The sequence below is a fragment of the Spodoptera frugiperda genome, chromosome 11, assembly GCF_023101765.2.
Source record: "Spodoptera frugiperda isolate SF20-4 chromosome 11, AGI-APGP_CSIRO_Sfru_2.0, whole genome shotgun sequence".
NCBI lineage: Eukaryota > Metazoa > Arthropoda > Insecta > Lepidoptera > Noctuidae > Spodoptera > Spodoptera frugiperda.
The window spans coordinates 9,997,791-10,017,994 of NC_064222.1; the positions used below are offsets into that span (position 1 = coordinate 9,997,791).

The following is a 20,204-nucleotide window of genomic DNA, read 5'->3' on the forward strand; positions in this document are numbered from 1 at the left end:
AAGGAAGAGTAGCTCGCAGTTTTTTCTTCTTAATTTAAATCCAAAATAAGAACTAAGTATAATCTCTTCTTTTTTTTGCGAAAAATCGAGAGAAAAAATAAAGAAATTACTGTTTTAAAACTCGCGTTTAAGAAAAGATGGTGTAGGTTTTTTTAATACTTTATTAGCGCCGCGGTTTCACCCGCTGTGGATGCTTGACTTCTGTTTATTATTACGTGAGTCTTCATCGATAAATGGACTATACAACACAAATAAAATTATCCAATTCGACGCAGTAGTTCCGGAGATTAACACATTATTCAACTTTATAATATTACTAAAGATTCTTAACTACAAGAAGAATTCTGATTCACTTTTCTGATAAACTTTCCCTGTCAGGCCCATGTAGCCCATAGCATGAATATACATACCAACACATGAAGTTAAACAAAACCAATTTACCATGACCTCGCTTTGTATAATCTTTCCTCACACCAGACGGTCAGTTTATACTGGTTTGTATAGCTTGATATCTTGTTACCATGTGTACATATATTAGAAGCCCCTTTAGTCATAGCATGATTACTTATAATTAATCTGTATTCGTTATTTCACTGTCGAAGGATTTTAATAGTGAAAGTTTTATTTATAAGAAACTTAGCTATGTTTTATTGGTATCGCTGTTCACTTTCATAAAATATAGATGGGAAGAAGTTTTACGATATTACGTTATTTATATTTTCTACGTAATTTTATTTAACCGACGAGTTTGCATGAAAAGACTGATGACTGTTGATGAAGCGAAAGAGGTATGTAAGAGTCGTAGCATTTGGACGTCTATTGTCCCTGCCTATTCCCATGGGAAACAGGCGTGAATATATGTAATTTTATTTTATGGTGGTTTTTTGTTTATGTCTATTAGCCATGTTTGTTTAATTTTCAAAAGACTAGAATATCTAGAACTAATAAGTGCATGTATTGTTATTCTATTATGTAATTCTGTATTTTAATTCCCAAAGTACATAATATACAGTCCATTCATTATTCAACAGTTTTATATTAAGTAATATAGGGCTATGGCTCAAAAAGCAAGAGTAAGAACGTTAGTGGTTTTTAATCGGTAAAAGTCTGACACTCCCTCTCGCGTCACCCAAGGCGGGAGCAGTCATTGAAGGATAATCCTCTCTCCAAAAAAATCCCTTAAAATACAACAACTATGACATACCTATCAATATAAAAACCCAAAATAAATAAGAAAAAAGACAACTATGACGTCACATAGCACTAATGACGTCACAAAACACTAAGATACCTTAGCATTACCATACAATAGATTCAATGCAAATATTTGAAAATGAATTTATACCGTAAGTTAAATAACATAACTTCATTAGTATTGCCGATTGTTTGGCTTATTAAATGATTGTTCACGCCTTCCGAGCGATTGGTTCAATACTTAGCTTTCAAATTTATTCGGTACAGTTGGCAAATTTTTTCGTGAACCAATATTATAGGGATGATGACGGGGTATGAAAATTTAAAATCTATTTAGTCCGTCAGTTAGGTAATGATAAAATATTAGACACGTATTTTTTTATTTTCTCATATAACATAATAATACTTAGATAAAAACAAATCAAAGTTTAGAAGTGGGAGCAAATACGTCATTTCTACATATAAAACGTATCTAGAAATGACGTCACGCAATATTTCAAATCGATATATCTTCGAAAGTATTTGTTTCCGTAAGAAAATATAAAATATGTGTCTAATATTTTAAAATAATCTACAAGACGGACATTAAAATGAAAATAAGTCATCTACCTTATTAAGTTATTACCGCCTTATAAAGAATGTATTTATTTAATAATTACCTTTGTAATCACAAATGTATTTGGTCGATAGTACTTGCGGATATTGTAAGTACATTGTGTTGATCGACGGCTCGTAGGCCGAGGCATTGGCTGGTGATAGCAAGGTCGCAGGTTCAAATTAGCGGCGATAGTATAAAGGTTGACTTGTCTATGGCAGAATTTTGAGGTCATCGGTTTGATTCCTATGTTGTCTATGTTCTCTACAACATGTGTGCTTTTGTTGATTGTAATTAACTGCCCTACATAGAGACATTTAATGACTACTAAAACCATTATTTAGTATTAGTAGAGTGAAAACAATTGCTAAGTACTGGGTTAAGTAACCATTTAGTGACTCTGAGAGCGACGATAAGTAAAGTCTTTGTAGACTTTAGTCCCAGCTGTAGTACAATTTTTAATTAGTCCATTTTTTGTGTAAACTTAATATTAGTTCTTTTTCCTTGAGAGGTTATATAAGTTGGGATATTAGAATTTTAAGCATTATCTATCAGTGTACCCAACATTCTGACAAGGAGGAATTGGCTGCTGTGCAATTTATCGCGGGTTTGATTCCCGCGACGAATAATTCTTTGTGTAAGTGGAAAATCCTAGTGTGGGAGCTTTTTAACTGACTTTATTTCAAGAAAAATAAAATTTGCTTCGGCTTTCAGTAATTGCTCTTGAACTCAAAGACATTTCATGAATAAGTTCAAGAACTTAGAACTGAAAATGTCAACAGGTGAACGAAAGGTCACTAGTTTGAATCCCGTCTGCTGAACTATTGTTGTAGAAGTTCAGTGTGTTTGGTAATTGTCGATTTGGAATGATAATAATATTTTAAATATCATTTTATATGGTTCACTCGGTTTAGGTAAGGAAAACAAGATGGATTATGATATTTCAGTTTTGATATCCGTGTTATACAACGTGTAACAAAAATGGGGTATACATATCAATTGCACGGCTTCTAGATAACATAACAAACGATACGGGAAGGATTTTTAAACTCATGTTTTCATGGTACCAAGTTATGAATTTTTCCAATACCGCCGCCACGCGAATCAAAATTAGGTAGACAGGTACTAGGCGATCAGATTGACAGAAGAAATGTTTCGTAATATTAGCGAATGACCCCTGTAGGGTTGTGACGTGTTTGTATGATTTAAAATCAAGAACCATGCGATACCAAGTACAATTTTTTTTAATCGTATTTTAAGTTGAAACTTCCTGTAGAGACTCTATTCAACCTGTATTCATCAGCCCTTCTTGATGTATATGGGTATTTTGTTACACGTTGTATAGTGGGAGAGCCGTAATTCGGTACGAATGAGATTTCTCGACCGGAGTGATACCACGGCCTCACAGAAAACCGACGTGAAACTACGCTTGCGTTGTGTTTTGGTGTTTCAGTAAGGCCCAATTACTTCCCTTGCCAATCCACGATTCCCCAATAAACCCTAAAAGGCCAGCAAAGCACTTGTAACCCCTCTGGTGTCAGTGTCCATGGGCGGCGACGATTGCTTACCATCAGGTGATCTGTCTGCTCGTTTACCAGCTTACACCATAAAAAAGAAAACTCTCATATCAATTATTTTATGAAAGTATCATGATTCTTACAGTAATTTTCTCCTGAAAATTTCTCTTATTCTACCTACCTCGATAGGAGATAGGCGTGAAGCTATGTATGTATTCTATACATGTTTTTGTTTGTGGGCTACAGGTTTTTCAACAATACCCCTCTGAGTTTCAGCTGCGGTCGCCTGAAAAACGTAAATAATAACAAACAAATGTTTGTTTGTCTGTTCGTTCTATCATTCAGTATTGTCGTTAGAATCAATATTATTGCAGTACTTGTCATAACTCATAACGCCTGCGCTCTGTGATCAGGCTTTTATTTATCTATTGTCGTTGAGATTAAAGCCGGAAATGTAAATATAGCCTTTCCAGGAAATCATTTCTTTTCTCTATTTTCCTGTGTTTTGTTTATAAAACATTACATGTGTTTGTTTATAAAGTACTATCACACCTGGAGTTTGTTGCTTCCGTATCGGAATCGAACTTGGACCCCATTGTTAGACGTTCAGCCACCGCGCCGTAAGTAGCCGTGGTTATGATTTAATTAATAAACCTATTGCTAGAATCAAAATAATATTTCATTTAATTTCAATTATTTTAAACTTTGGGGCATTTTTGTTTCATAACGATTATTTGTCGAACAAAAGACATCAACGCGAGTATGAATTGGTGTGATGGCTTTACCCTCTTACCTAGTGAAAGAATTTTTCCAATCAACCTATTAGTCTGGAAGCCAATTCAATCCAAAATTTCCTATTTAAAATTTCCGTATGTATTGATCAATTTGTTAACTATTATTATTAACATAAAATCGTGGTTAAAATAAAACTATATAGTCACATGTACAATATTATATAGTCTAGAAAGAAAGTAAAGAAAAAAACAATTTATTTTAATATAATTTCTAGTGGAAGAAAGTGGCATCCGTTTCGTGTGGGCGTAATATTGCATGTTGTATACCCATAGAGCTCCAAACCAGTTTATCATGACCTTGCTTTATACAATCTTTTCACATAGTCACAGATCAGTTTATACTGGTTCTACATAGCTTGAACTCATAGAGGTAAACAACCAGTTTACCATGAGCTCACTTTATATGAACATTTCGATCAGTTAAAGATCAGTTTACACTGGTACAGCATAACTCATAGAGCTAAGCAACCAGTTTACCATGGCCTCGCTTTATACGATCTTTTTGAACAATCAAAGATCAGCTTATACTGGTTGTATAGCTTGATGTGAATCTGTGCAACTTTCAACGTGAACATGAACTGATGTTCAGATTGTGACTCGCGAATTTCAAGGCTTTTATGGTTTCTAGACTAGTCTTAAGAATGTGGTGGAAAGATAGTAATAATATCTTCGCGGAGAATCGAAATTACGTGTTTTTTTTATGTTATGATGAAACTGTTAACTTTTTTTTTGAAGCGATTTCACACATCTTGTGTCGTGTTTTCTAAAGATCAGCTATGTTATGTTATGTTACTTTCTTTCTACATTTTTTTGTTATGTAGTTGCAAAATTCCACTCTCAGATTTTTATCACATTTAAAAAATTGTTTTCAAGTAAAAACAGAAAAATGTTTTATTTAGTAGTTGTCTCGACGAGCATGCATGAAAAGACTGATGACTGTTGATGAAGCGAAAGAAGTAGGTGGTGTTTTTCAGCTTTACAATACAAGAATTATGGAATATAGAATTTTGTGATTGTATACATACTGACCGAATTGAGAACCTCCTCCTTTGGGAAGTCGGTTAAAAAGACGTTGTTTCATTGTACTAAACTATTTGTATTATCCAATCTGAAAACGGTGTGACATTATAAAAATATCAACGTCACGCCTTTTATCCCCGAAAGGGGTAGGCAGAGAGAGTAGTGCACATTACGCCAGGTAATGCCGCTATACAATGTACACCTACTTTTCACCATTTGTGTTATAAGTCCCATATAATGGAAGTGAGTATATAAATATATAATGAAGATGTTAAGAAAAGGGTTTGTTTATAACATAATAAACTATTTATAACTAACTTCATGAAGAAACCAACACAAGCCCAGTTCGTGCGCTTCCCGTCACGCGTTGCACGTTCATACTGAACCAACTCCCAGTTTATGTATTAAAGCTTTATAAATTATTATATTATTATATTTTATGATAGTTATAAATTATAGTTTTATTGACTACCTAGTAGGTTTAGAGGTAGAAAGTGCTAGAGTCTAGGAAGTACATATTTATTATAGGAAACTTATTTATATTTATTTATATACAGGGTATAAACGGAACGCTTCTGAAAATCGCTACAATTTTGTTTTTGGTTTTATAATTTTAATCATTGTTGTTTTCGTGTGTTTCATGCAACATTAGCCTTAAGCAGTTGATTACAGCTGTTGTTTCATAAAAAGAACATTTCTTCCTTTATTTTTTTAATAAAACTCGTTTTTTTACCATCACCTTATTATCAAAAATTTAAATCAATTTAATCGAATCCGAAATAATAATTTATGTTGGTCCTAACCAACACAATTTCCTACAATTGAAACATTTCAAAGCCATTACAATATAAACAAAATAACCTAATCTTTTCTAAGAGTTTATTATAAAAAAAGAAAAAAAAACTATAATTGAAATCTCGACCACCCTTGAGTTTCATAAAAATGTCCCATTTTAATCTTATTCGACTACACACAAACAATTTAAAACTCTATCAACTTGAAACTAAGATAGAATTTCCTTTAAACATTCTCATTAGGGACACGACAAGAAATTATAGTGCGTATGAATTATGAATATTGTTTTTATTGTAATTTAAAGTTGATGGAATTTAAACTTTGTGTTGTGAAGTTTAAGGTTGAGTTTACATTGGTTACTTGTTAGTTATCCTTTGTAATGTGCTGTTAGTTCTGCGTAGTTAAGTTATTCAAGTCATAAGGGTCGGTACGGTTAGTCGACGGTTCTAATAATAAACATATGTATTTTCGCATTAGGTGTAAACCTTTTCCAAAGATGTATTTCAAATAGACCGACAAGGCACTTTTGAACGCCAAAGCAAATATTATAATATTAAAAAAATCTTTGTCTGTTGGTCAGCCCTGTAGTGAAGCTTCAACGTTTGATCGTTTCAACTGCCTTTACTTTGACATATTTTTATTATGGCTGACTATTTGGAAGTAACATATAAATATGCTGAAAAAGAACTCTAGTTTTAAGGAAAAAGCTCTACTACTTTCAAGTCACAGAGGGACTCTTCATCATGAGCAGCATGCACAGACGCGGTGACACGATGTAGCCTACTCAGTAGGCTAACTCCGTTATTTTTAGTAAATTTATATAGTAGGGCACGATTCCAGCCTCCGTGCTACCACTGAAAATGAATTTTCGAATAAACGAAAAAAAGCCTAGTGATACTTTGCCCGACTTGGAAATCGAACCCGAGACTAGCCCGGCAGTCGCACTTGCAATCACTAGACCAACGAGGCAGTCAAAGTTTATTCTACAAGCAATAAATCAATGATTACACAAAAGATTTCTAAAAACACAATTATCTAATTACCATTAATTAATAAACGAGGTGTATTCAACTCTTTTCTAATTAAGAAAAAAAGCAACAACATTGTACACTACATACTTACATACATACATGTATGTATTTATCTTCAGAACGCCCATGTAATCACGAGATTGCACATTGGCACACGACATGCTAATTAGTGTTAAACGATACTTACACTACATAACATCACGCCTTCACTTTGTTCTTAGGCCTTTTTTGATGTGGAATTATTATCAAATTACTCCTCCCATCCTAGGTGAGGCGAGAAGAGTTGCAGTCTCTTACTTCTGCTACTTACTCGAAACTACGATTACTTCTTGTCATTTAAAGCCGTTGTTCTAAGGTCTAGACATACGCCACATGGCAGTGCTATTGCCATAATGGACCGGCTTCAGGGGAGTAAATACGACGTGTAACAACGCTTGTAATACATTCAATACTATCTTTTGAGAAGATCGTATCGTCACGCCTTTTATCCCCGAAGGGGTAGGCAGAGGTGCACATTACGGCACGTTATACCCTCCAATGTACACCTACTTTTAACCATATTTTTTGTTAGAAATCCCATGCAATAGGGGGTGAGAAGAACCTCATTCAATCCGGTGATTAGGTTTCTTTCAGCCTATTAATATTAGTATTATATGGGGTAACGCGTATTATAACTACACTACGCTCAGGAGCTCAATTGAGGAAGGATAGAAGAAGGTCTATGTGGACAGTGGACGTCTTATGCATACATAATTATAACAGACGATGAAGTAAGCACTTTAAAATAAACTTGTGTAGGCATCAATCCCCAAAAACATATGCAAAGATACTAGCCATAAAAACACCGTATCTTTCGAACACAACAAACCATAACAAATACCCACCTACATACATTAGCAGCCCGATTACCGACCACAATCAATCCACTATTCGACCAGTTGTCGAAAGCACGTGCATTGTAACTTTCTTGTTAGGTTGCGTAACCAAAGCCTTTGTGATTGGCTCGTTACGTGCCGCAGACAGGTACTCTTTCTACTACGAGTGAGTAAGAGATAGATCTGAATTTACATGATTGTTTAATATAAGAGTGGTATTTTTTGAGTGATACATTTTTAGACTGTCTCGTTGGCCGAGTGGTTGCAAGTGCAACTGCCGGGCAAGGGGTTTCGGGTTCGATTCCCGGGTGGGCCAAGTATTGCTGGACATTTTTTTAAAATATATTATGTTTAGTTTGTTGTTGTTATTTGTGATGTTGGCTTTTCTGTGGAGTTTGGATATTCAATGAGTGGTTGAGGTAAAATTTTGTCTATAGATTTGGTATTTCTGATAATGATTTGACATAATAAATATGAAGTGAGCGCTGCGTTTTGATTAACATTATATCTGAGGGTTTTTTGAGTGTATAAGGTGAATTATTTAACTGGTGTGTATGTGTGTGTGTAGTTGGAGAAAACCTATTTCCTCACACACACGAAATACATTGCGTCCCTCTACTCTTTCTTTATGTCGTTGAATTAAACTAAATATATTTTTTTTAGTACTATTCGTCTAGTAGGATGGATTTCCGCAAAGGAACGCCTGATTCTATTCTTAAAAAAAGTATATATTTATATTTATTTTTATATCTAGTTTCTCCAACCACGGAACTAACAAAAGTTTAGCATAATAATTATATTTAAAACAGTTCATAAACTATTCATACGGTAATATAATCGTTCGCTGAATGAATTGATTCATGTAAATGGCGGCTAATTTCCTGATGACGTCACCACGTCCTGTACGGAACAACTTATTATTATATGCGTACGCGCATCCGTTAGTTAAACTGTTGTTTTTACATTTTTTTATTTAAGTATGGAAACAATGGCAGGATTTAGAACTTAAATAAGACTTAGTAAGTCGTGTAGATAATTTATTTGAAGTATTTTGAAGATTGACTTAGTTTTTTTAATGGTAAGTCCGACTATCATGTAAAGGGTCTCGTGGTCGATTCCCTGCTAAAATTATAAGTCTGGGCAAATTGTAGGTATGCCCATAAATGCCTATCCATTTAGTTGAACTTGTTTATTTTATATTTAAACTACTTGGAGACAAGTGACCTACATCAGTGAAGGATTTGCCTTCAACGGTCTTCCGTCAGCTGGTAATGACTTTTTAAATACCTACGTTTATAAGTATATGTGTTTTATTCACACAACCTTAACGGAATAAAAAAAGGTATTTCAAAAGTTTTACCGGGAGTATACAAATACAGGGTGTCCCTGAAGTCGACGTCCAACAGGCACCAGATGATCGGCAAGGTTCCAAATGTTATCAGAAAAATATAAAAAAAATTCTAAGTCCTACAGTTTTTAAATTACAGTGACTTATGTGTTATCCACGAAAAAGTACACCCTGTGCCAGTCTGTTGACTCTTGTTGCTACAAATCTTTATTTTTTCGTCTGCAGTCTTCCTTACATTATCCTGAATAGTGCTCCAGTAATATGGAATCATAAATTCTTAGCCAACTGCTTTAGATTGAAAAACATTGTTAGTTTTAGAGGAACCAAATACACTGAATAAAATTTTCACCTTACTTTAAGTGACTGTACTGAATAAATTATGTATGGCGCTAGTAGTGGCAAATTTCTCCAAAGTTGGCGCATTTAATAAGGATTATAAAATGGTATAGCACTTTGCAAATTATTTCTTAAATTCGACACAAAAAAGATTTTTCAACGAAACTCCGTTTCGATGAATTTATTTGAACTTACTAAAAATTCTTCTAGTGTACTCAAATCATACGTTATAACCTCGTATGCACTAGACAGCACTTTGCACGCTATTTGTTATCATCATGTTGAAAATCAGCGAGGATCTCTTGTCAAACAATATTGTCTGTTTACCCGTGATTTCGCTTGCAGCATTCGTTGGCAATATTATCGCTAGATGAACTGGTGTTGTCCATCTCGAGCCATCGTACTCGGGCTACGGTATTTTAGCTGAGCACTGGCTTTTTTGCGCCGTGTAGATTATTTATTTTTTAAATTATTTTTTGTTTTACCTGCAATTCATTGTAACGGTGCAAATAACTCTTTCTCGACAAACTAAAGAATATTTGTTGCTTCATCCCGCATTTGATCACAAGGCATGAACACGTAACTTAATCGGAGGATTCACCCATTTCATTTTTTTTTTTTTGATGGGGATATGACGAGTAATTGTGCGTAAGGGCTCATGTACACCATACCACTACCGCGTCGATATGCTGTATACATGACGCTGCCGCGTCCGTTCCTTTTGATTTTACTACACATTTGATAATGTGTTTGATGCACTATGAACATCATATTGCAATCATTCAATATTATTTAGTGAAACATGATACACAACATCAGTTCCTCTAGTAAGTCTAGTAATATTGCCGACGAAAGCTGCAAGCGAAATCATGAGTAGACAGACAATGTTGTTTGACAAGAGATCCTCGCTGATTTTCAACATGATGGTAACAAATCGCTTGCAAAGTGTAGTCTAGTGCATACGAAATTGTAACGTTATGATTTGAGTACACTAGAAGAAATATTAGTAAGTTCAAATAAATTCATCGAAACGGAGTTTCGTTGAAAAATATTTTTTTGCGTCGAATTTAAGAAATAATTTGCAAAGTGCTATACCATTTTCTAATCCTTATTAAATGCGCCAACTTTGGTGAAATTTGCCACTACTAGCGCCATACATAATTTATTCAGTACAGTCACTTAAAGTAAGGTGAAAATTTTATTCAGAGTATTTGGTTCCTCTAAAACTAACAATGTTTTCCAATCTAAAGCAGTTGGCTAAGAATTTATGATTCCATATTACTGGAGCACTATTCAGGATAATGTAAGGAAGACTGCAGACGAAAAAATAAAGATTTGTAGCAACAAGAGTCAAAAGACTGGCACAGGGTGTACTTTTTCGTGGATAACACATAAGTCACTGTAATTTAAAAACTGTAGCACTTAGATTTTTTTTTATATTTTTCTGATAACAGTTGGAACCTTGCTGATCATCTAGTGCCCGTTGGACGTCGATTTCAGGGACACCCTGTATAATAATAAGAGTAAAGTTTGCTTGATTGGTTGTTTACGGTAGATTGTTGTAGCCCCAACATTTGAAACTTTATAATATACGAAGAAGTAGAGTATAGACGACGACAATAGACATCTGCGTGAGAAGCCTTAAAGTTCCACAGTTAACAATTTTTCACTTGCTAAAAGACCTTTGTAATAGACAAATCTAAGTTTATTTATCAAGCCCTTAATACTTATCCTCTCTCCAAGTACATTTTTTCTTGCTATTTTTGTAAAGGCAATTTTATCAACATTTTCTATTGTATTATGTTATAATTGTATTATTTTATCTTGTTCATGTTTAATTATTTTTGTTAAATTGCTGCAATAAATGTTCTTGATAAATAAATAAAAAAATACTTTAAGACTTAACCTACAAAATGTTCAAAGTCACTGACCCATCCTCCGTATCAGATAAGCTTACAAACTTAAGATAACAACAGTCTCAGCGAGTGATCACTCTGTGAGACTGATTTCAAAATGGCTGCCCAATTTAGTTCAAATCTTCTAGTTATGTAGACTGCGACAGGTTGAACTAACTGTCGTTACATTGTGTTTAAATGGTAGTTACTTGGTATATGAGACTGTCTGTTAGGTGCTGGTCGAGTGGTTGTGTGTCTGCTGAGCTAGGGGTTTCATGATTTATGTGAGTCGAGTAAAGTATTATTGGGATTTTTGGTTACTGAAAACATGTAAATAATAGCAAAGATAATAGGGTAGATGATGACAGATATTTTCTTACGGAAACACATACTTATGACGATATAGTCATTTGAAATATCGTGTGACGTCACTTCTAGGTACGTTTTATACGTAGTCATGACGTTTTGAACCCCACTCGTTAACTTTGATTCGTGTTATCTAAGGCGGCCTAATTAGATTTTATATATTTTTTGCCCTGTCATCTTCCCTATTGTGCCCGGTGGTATAGCAATAGGCTCAAAACTTAGTACAATCATGGGACTTATAACATATCTAGTGAAAAGTAGGTGTTACTTTTTTTATAAGTACATCTCTATCCAAACCGGCCGTGGTGGTCACCGGTGACCGACGTTAGCGGAGGATTTGCCTTCAACAGTTTTCTATTGGCAGTCAAAGATTCAAATGGCGTGGTGTATTAAAATATAGTCTTGATAAATTGTAGTATCATATATTCATTTTCTTTGTCCCATATTTATTAAAACCTCTAGCTAGCCGCAGGTTGCCATTCATAAACTTTAATTAATTCTGCACCAACCACATCCAACAGATTTAAGTATTACACTATCAATAAGGAATGCTGTCTAAAGGCCATCGAGTATAAATACAAGTATATAACAAACTTGTTATTCAAGTTTCGACCTTATGAACAGAGGCGAGTCATTTCGAATACTATGTGTTACCTACTTTCTTCTGTTAATCACATTTTTATAAAGGAAATTAATTTTATTTTGAAACTTGATTTTGAAAGATATTAAGAAAGGGACTCTTTAATATATATTTTTTTTTGTAAGGAGTAACGAACGGAGTTTCTTGTTAGTTCTTCTCCATTCGAAGCTACACTTTAGAACGAGCACCTAGCTTCACTAACAGACAGACTGACCGAGTATTTTTTTTGACATTTCAAAAGTACCTATTTATGGTTTAATTGGAATAAATTATTTGACTTTGAAGTACCAAACCTCAATGTGAATTAAGTTGTCAGCTTTGCTCCAAGATTAAGAAAAATAATAACGTGTTAAAGTCAATTTGAAAATACTTATTAACTACACAGAACAACAATTCTAGACTTTATTATAAACCAAATAAGTTTCAAATCTATTTAAATATTACACCGCTCCTTACACCCTTGTTCATGTATAAGCGACATTTGAACAAATTCCGGAAAGTAATTGACGGAATACAAGTTACCCACATCCGGTGTATTCAATGTCATTACAGCAATTTCAGATTAACCATGGCAATAAAAGCAACATGGCCGCCCAACTTCATGTAAAAACACTATCAATACTAAACAAATGCTAATAAACCTTGATTCATTTGGATTTTAGGAAGTATTTGTTCATTGATGGTTTTAGGGAAATAATCAGTTGTCGATATACAAATAATCATGTATTTTTGGAGTTGCGACCTATTGTAGGGTGTTTCCTTGTTAAATATCGGGTTATTGAACAATACACATACCGATCTGCAGCTCTATACATAAAATCACAGTTTTCCTGCTATACGGAGTGTAGTCGGAATGCAAACGCTACATTTCTTTTTGTTTTTATAATTTTATTCATTTTTGTTTTCGTGTTATTCATGCAACATCAGTCTTAAGCAGTTGCTTACAAATATTGTTACATAAAATAAACATTGAATTCCTTATTATTTTTTTAAATAAAAATATATGCAATTGAAGTTAAAACCTCGTTTAAGAACCAGACTAACATAACTTACCTCTACATCATTTTTACGAGTTCAGCTTACCGTTTTTGATTACTCTACACAGATTTAGAACTCAGTATCTCATCTTTCGCATTCACTATCACAAGATCAATGAAGCTTTTAAAGCAATATTAAGAGGCAACTCATAACATGCGCCGGCGCAGGTGAAAGCGTACGCCTATTATGTCCATCTGTATATCGCCTTAGGCCTTCAAGAGTACAATCGGTGTAATGAGTTAAGCTGCAGGATTAGTGGACCAAAGAAAGATGGATTCTTTTAATACATATAGGGCAAGAAATATTACTAGTTGTTAGAAAAAACATACAATCACAGACACCTCTGCCTACCTACTTTTGATAAAACAAATGCATATATGTATAAGAACAGTAAACGTAAAGCTCAATAAATTAAAAACAAAACATTTACAAGCATTATTTGAAGCATGACAGGACGATAAACGTCCGTAGCGCCATCTATGCAGTGCGAAAATTATACTTGACAGTTATTCACCTGGTTTTATTTGTCAAAATAGGGATAAGACATATAAATATAAAGGTTGAAAGCCTTATATATGAACAATGAATGATTCACAGTGAAATGTTTGTGTTCGTGAGGTGAATTTCTAATGAAGTGAAGATAAACATACATAGGTACTTGTATTTGGTACTTGATGCTTAAGTCATGCGTCGGAGTGTCTCGTAGTTCAGTGGCTTATTTAGTTCTTGGTACCTGACAGTTCAAACTTCGGTTTGTCAATCAGAGATAAAATAAAAGAACATAGAAATTTTATTGAATACTCTGATATGATTTGTATGATAATAGATAGTGCATATTGTAATTGATAAAATAATTGTAGATCAAACAACTGATGAAATTGTGGAATGAGTTGTCGTCGGCGGTATATCTGAACCGATATGACCTTCTAACCAAGACCTCTTCAAGAAAAAAGCGTATTGTATTCCTTTCCAAAAGGCCGGCACTGCACCTGTGACTGTGATCAGATGACCAGCATGCTGGTTTGCCCTCTATTTCATAAAAAAATGGAACATTAGATATTGTGGTAATTGTAGTGTTCGACCTTCAGAAGGTGGCAATTTAGCAGTGACTTTAACAAAACAAAATTAAACAATGAATACTTTTTAACGAACTGTTTTCAATTGGAGATAATTATACACACACACTGATAACGTAACATACCTATAAATAATTAAACAATAATGATCTTTTTTTTAAAACGTCAAAAAAACCAATATGGCGTCGCTGTCAAGATAATATACTTAACTTCATCTCAAACAAATTAAGCATAAAAAGTAAAATCTTTTGTATTTTTTTAATGCGAGTTTAAAATTCAAATGTCACTAATGTCAAGGCTATGTATATCCGCAAAATGTATAAAGAATTAGCATAGTATATGTAAGTAATGACATAAACACATGAGATTATTATCTGATTTATTTGCATAGTCTGTAGACTATAATTTTTATCTAATTTACATGAATGTTTGTTCGGACGGCGATCGTTATCTTCACTTTAATGTTTAAATATATATTTAATTAGGAAGTGAAATAACTTTTTCTTTGTAATTTTGATATCGTACGTCGTCATGATATTTCACAATGTTTTCCTGAAGAAATGTTTCCTGTAAGATTATACATTTTGTCGTAAATTATTTTTGTACTTATTTTTTTTTTTTTTTCAGATCAAGCTTAATTCCTGTTTAATCTGTAAGTACCTTCCTGAATTTATCCATAATGGCAAACTCTTTTCATAAAGTTGTGTTGTATGTTTCCAAATGGTTCTGTCAGAGGCTTACAAAATCTTTCTGTCAAAAACTTTTTGCCTAGCCTAGGTGGCGCTTCTTACGTTAATAATCCTATCAATCCTTTATGATCACATCAAATACTTTAATTTATCTTTTATCAGGTATCCTTTATTTATGTATATCGCTAAATAGGTACTGTAACGTTTAATTCCTAGGTATTCTAGTGTCTAGTACTGAAGTTGAATGGCCTGGCAGTGGCGATACTATCGAGGAACTCGAGGACATGTCACGCTGTACACGTTACATGTAACAACTTGTTGAATGCGGATGTCTTGTTAACACCAACATACTTAGGACATTGACGATTGAATAAGTGATTCGGTGTTTATTTTATAGCATAGGCTATGTGTGCTAGCAAACTCCTCTTCTATATTTATACCAATATCTGTTTTTGTTTAAATCTAAGATAGCAGCTTCTATTTTTTTCTTGCTTCTAGTTTTTTTCATATAGTCACTCACAACACTCTTTATCATGAGCAGTGGCGTAGCCTCCCAACTATCTTTATGAATGACAACTTTATTAAAAATCGCTCTGTTTTAAGTATAACTTTTGTATTTTTGATAATTTATTAATAATTTAGTAAGTGAAGATAATAACTTTCGTGAGACATACTAAATTAATTACTATGTTATCAGCTTCTCACGTAATTATTTGACGAGGAACTCGACTAGTTTTCAGTAGCAGCGCGACAATCGCCGCGTCGTGTATCGCGGAATACTGCTCATGAATATGCCTCTAGCATGGCTTGAAACTAGTCGAGTTCCTCGTCAAACAGTTACGTGATTACCGGCCGATAACATAATAATTAAGTGAAGATAGCTTATTGGTATGGTTAAGTAAGGTAACGCTTATTCTATTGGTTAGTTTTGACGAGAAAAGTCCAAATAACACGAAAACATTTGCAAACTTGTTATAAAAGTATAAACTTCATCATAATATTCTCATAAACATCACGATCGCGATGCAATCCCATTGAGATTGGAATTTAATATTTTGCGTCATTTTAATCGACTTTCATCTTTCTTTATTGGATAACCTGCGATATAACATTAAAAAGTTATGAGCCTATTAAAATGCAATGTAATTTCTTCTGAAAGTCTTCTAAAGTAATTGAGAATGATGTAAGTCAGTAAGATTATTGATTAGATTAATTAATTTCGTTTTCGTAGTGTTATTTTTAATATTTATTTTATTTTATTTTATTTGAGAAATGATGATCATGAATTAGTGGACTGTTTTAGATTGTATCCAAATTATCCCTTTAAAGGTAAAATGAATATCTATGGATATATTTATTTATAACACTCTAAAATTATATTTTTAAACATTACTTATAAAAATAAAAAACAAAATAACATTTAAAAATATAAATATAAATGAATATTATTATTACATTAAGAAATGTATACTTACCTACTATAAATACACAAACATTTAACTTCGTAAGAGTCAAAGAAAAGCACGCCTATATTTAAGACACCCATTAAAAAAATATTGAAAAAAGAAATTAAATTTCGCGCACACATGGCAATAAAGAAAAAAAAAAGTAAACATAGAGAGCAAGGCTGTACAGTGTACAGACATTAGCGCATTGACAATAGGTACGGCAAGTTATTGAAAGAAAAAATGCCAAGTAATCATAAACGGTTCCCACACAAATTATTATTATATCACCACACACTGCAAATACAGAGTTACGTTCGAAAACGTGTGAAACATAAATTCGTGAAAGCTGACCGGCCAAAGAGTTTCAAGCAAATAGTTTTGTGTACACGTAAAGCTTTACTTTCATTTCCTGACGTTGCTAACTCGTGTTTTGGCGCGTGTTTTGACAGCTGTCAGATTGAACGTCATTATTAGGAATTAATGAGAATAATTATTTTTGTTATTTTTTTTTATCCATGATATTCAATAATGTGATTAATAGGATACACGACTAATTTTTATTTTAATGTCCGTCTTGTTTATTATTTTAAAACATTAGATACAAGTTTTATATTTTCTTACTGAGACAAATACTTTTGAAGATATGTTGATTTGAAATATCGCGTGACGTCACTTCTAGGTACGATTCATACGTAGAAATGACGTATTTGCTCCAACTTCTAAACTTTGATTCGTTTTATTTAAGTATTGTTACCTTATATTGCAAAATAAAAAAAACGTACTAAACTGACGGACTAAATAGATTTTTAATTTTCATATCCCGTCATCATCCCTATTATAGCCAGAATGTAGTATTTACGTAGTTTTAATAATATTACAAGAAGAAAGTGTGAAGATTTATTACCTTAAAAGCCAACAGATATTTTGATAATAATTCCGATATTTCACATTTGCGTTATTTTGTTAATGAATTGTTTTATACGAAAATCGTGTCAGTGGTCATTAAATGTAAATGTCACTCTAATTTAATAATTAATTCGTAAATATTATAATATTCATAAGAAAATAAAAGCGTTTTAATGTCACTGACATTCTTAATTAAAACGTTGAACCAATTAATTTGTAAATTAAGTATTTTTTTCTGAATATATTGTCATAATGACATATGTCAAAGTTATCTCTAAACAAAATGGCTGCTTACAAGGTCATGTGTGGAATTTGTTACTACTAAGTTAATCAATTTTTGAAATTATAAAATCTAGAGTCTTTATTACGGTCGTACTCAGTGTCAGTTATGTTTACTTAACTCAATCCTTACAAATTGTTTTCGGAACAAAATCTTTACTAAGGAATAGTTTAAGTAATCATTAAATGACTCTGAGTGCGGCAGTTAATGTTTTTATAGGTTTGGGTAATATGTAACAGGGTTATAAATACATACATGCATGAGATAAAAATCAAACTCTATTGTATCTGTACCTTTGCCTAACCTTCTTTAAAACATAATCTTAAATCAAATTCACGTCTACTCGTATAATTATAAACAATTACAGAAACAAAAACAATTAACAAACATTTTGCAAGAATTTATCAAAACATACATCTATAAATGTTCCCACGTTATGCCCATATTGAAGTTATAATGTAACCTAAATATTGCAACAACTATTTCACAAAATAAACTACATTTTATCGACATAGCAAATTGCTCACTAGAAGAAAAATTCAATGAAAACAAGTACATAAAACATTAACATATTTTTTATATAAAATTGTTTTAATGAGCTCTATTCTACCAATCAAGCTCGTTCGTTTGATATACCTACATAATGGCGATAGTTTAGAACAAATCTTATCTTACTAATATTATAATAAATGCTAATGTTTGCGAGTTTATATGTTTGTGTGTATGTTTTTTACTTAATCACGTCTAAACAGCTGAAGGGATAAATTATGGTCTAAAATAACACATATAACACTTTTTATCCCACCAGACCATGGAAAAATCGCTGGCAGAAGCTAGAACATAACATTGTATGATCAACAATATTAAAGAGTGTGTACCAAAATATCAGATCGATCTGTCATCAGCAGAAAAAATCCAACGACTAAATTTAACCCAACCAAACAAACGGGGCAACCTACATAAACCTGTTTAACTACATAGTTAAACTTGAACCTAAGTATTAGCAGTTAGCTCTAGATTTAATTACTAAGTACTGTGATGATCATACCTTGTCCTTGATAAGTATGATTCATGATGATAAAGATAAAAGATGTAAGTAAACAGATTTCGTTATCTGTGGAGATTGTTTTATGAGTATAGTCTATGGTGTGTGCAATGGTAATGGCCTTTGAAGTAAGGTTATAAAAAAATATAGAACATTGGGGAATGTTCTCTTTGGAAAATATAATGGATGATTTTATAGTATTTAAGGCAACAGTGAGTAAAGTTTCTTAAGAAAAGAAGGATCCTCTGACCAGTCGAGGTGATCATGCCAAAAACATAATTTATTTTGTTGAACCTAAGTTCTAAATAGAAAGTGTCTATGTTTGATTATGTGTTATTTTGATTATTCATATTCCATATATTTATTTAAAATTCTTTAAGATTTCATTTTTTAAATATAACTTTTAAAATGCAAAATAAAATAATATTTAAAAATATAATAAAAATTCATTTAATTATTATGAATAGAATAAAACTAAAAGACGAAAAAATAAATCACAAGAGCTACATTTGTTTATTAAAAACACACACACAATAAAATTATTTTAAAATACAATGAAACGAAACATCAGTAGCATTACACGAATAAAAAAACAAACACCTCTCCTTGTCACACAACACACAACTCTTAAAAAAAAAAACTATCAAGAAACAAATGACAAGTGATTATTTTTTTAATTACACACTGGCATACAACAATAAACGTCAAACGACTACAACAGATTATAAAGACAAGATTAATGGCAGAAACACAGCTATCGTGATAAGCAAAGAGGTTTAATGTAAATGCATTTAATCTAGATTTACAGTATACCTACATTACCTTATTTTACTTAGTGCTTATCTCTTCCTCGACAGTTAGCGTGCGTTTAGTATAACTAGATTGTTATTCTTGATTAAGGTTTATATTTTACTTGGCATTTTGAGAATTTAAATTAAATAGTTCTTTACAAATAGACGCTTATTTGTATAATAGGAGACAAGTGAAGGCCTTAAATACGATAAAAAGTTGTACCATATTAATTGTTTCTTACGGTGGACAAATATCCAATCACTTCTACCGTGTTGGGTGAGGCGAGAAGGAGTTTCAGACTCTTACTGACTAAAAACCACCCCGTCCCTAACTTCTTACACCTGCTTCTCGAGCCGGAGTCCCGGTAACCTGCTAGGCAGATGCAGCTAAACATAGGCAATTCCCAATGCTTTCCAAATAGGCCGGTTGTAAGCAATCTGCACAAAGCGAAGATGTGTGTATTTCTTAAATTAAAAACGTCAATAACATTGGCCCAACTCGCCCTAAATCCTATAAATCGTTAT

The 20,204-nt window shown here is 32.8% G+C and overlaps 1 protein-coding gene across 2 annotated transcripts in view; it reads left to right on the forward strand.

The window, feature by feature from the left end:
• The window catches only part of LOC118274786 (SAFB-like transcription modulator), a 90,057-nt gene that overhangs the window by 6,118 nt on the left and 63,735 nt on the right, over positions 1-20,204 (forward strand). For both annotated transcript variants that reach the window (XM_050697061.1, XM_050697062.1), the window contains exon 2: positions 15,148-15,172. The gene's annotated coding sequence lies outside the window, so the exon portion shown is untranslated. The remainder of the gene's footprint in view (positions 1-15,147; positions 15,173-20,204) is intronic.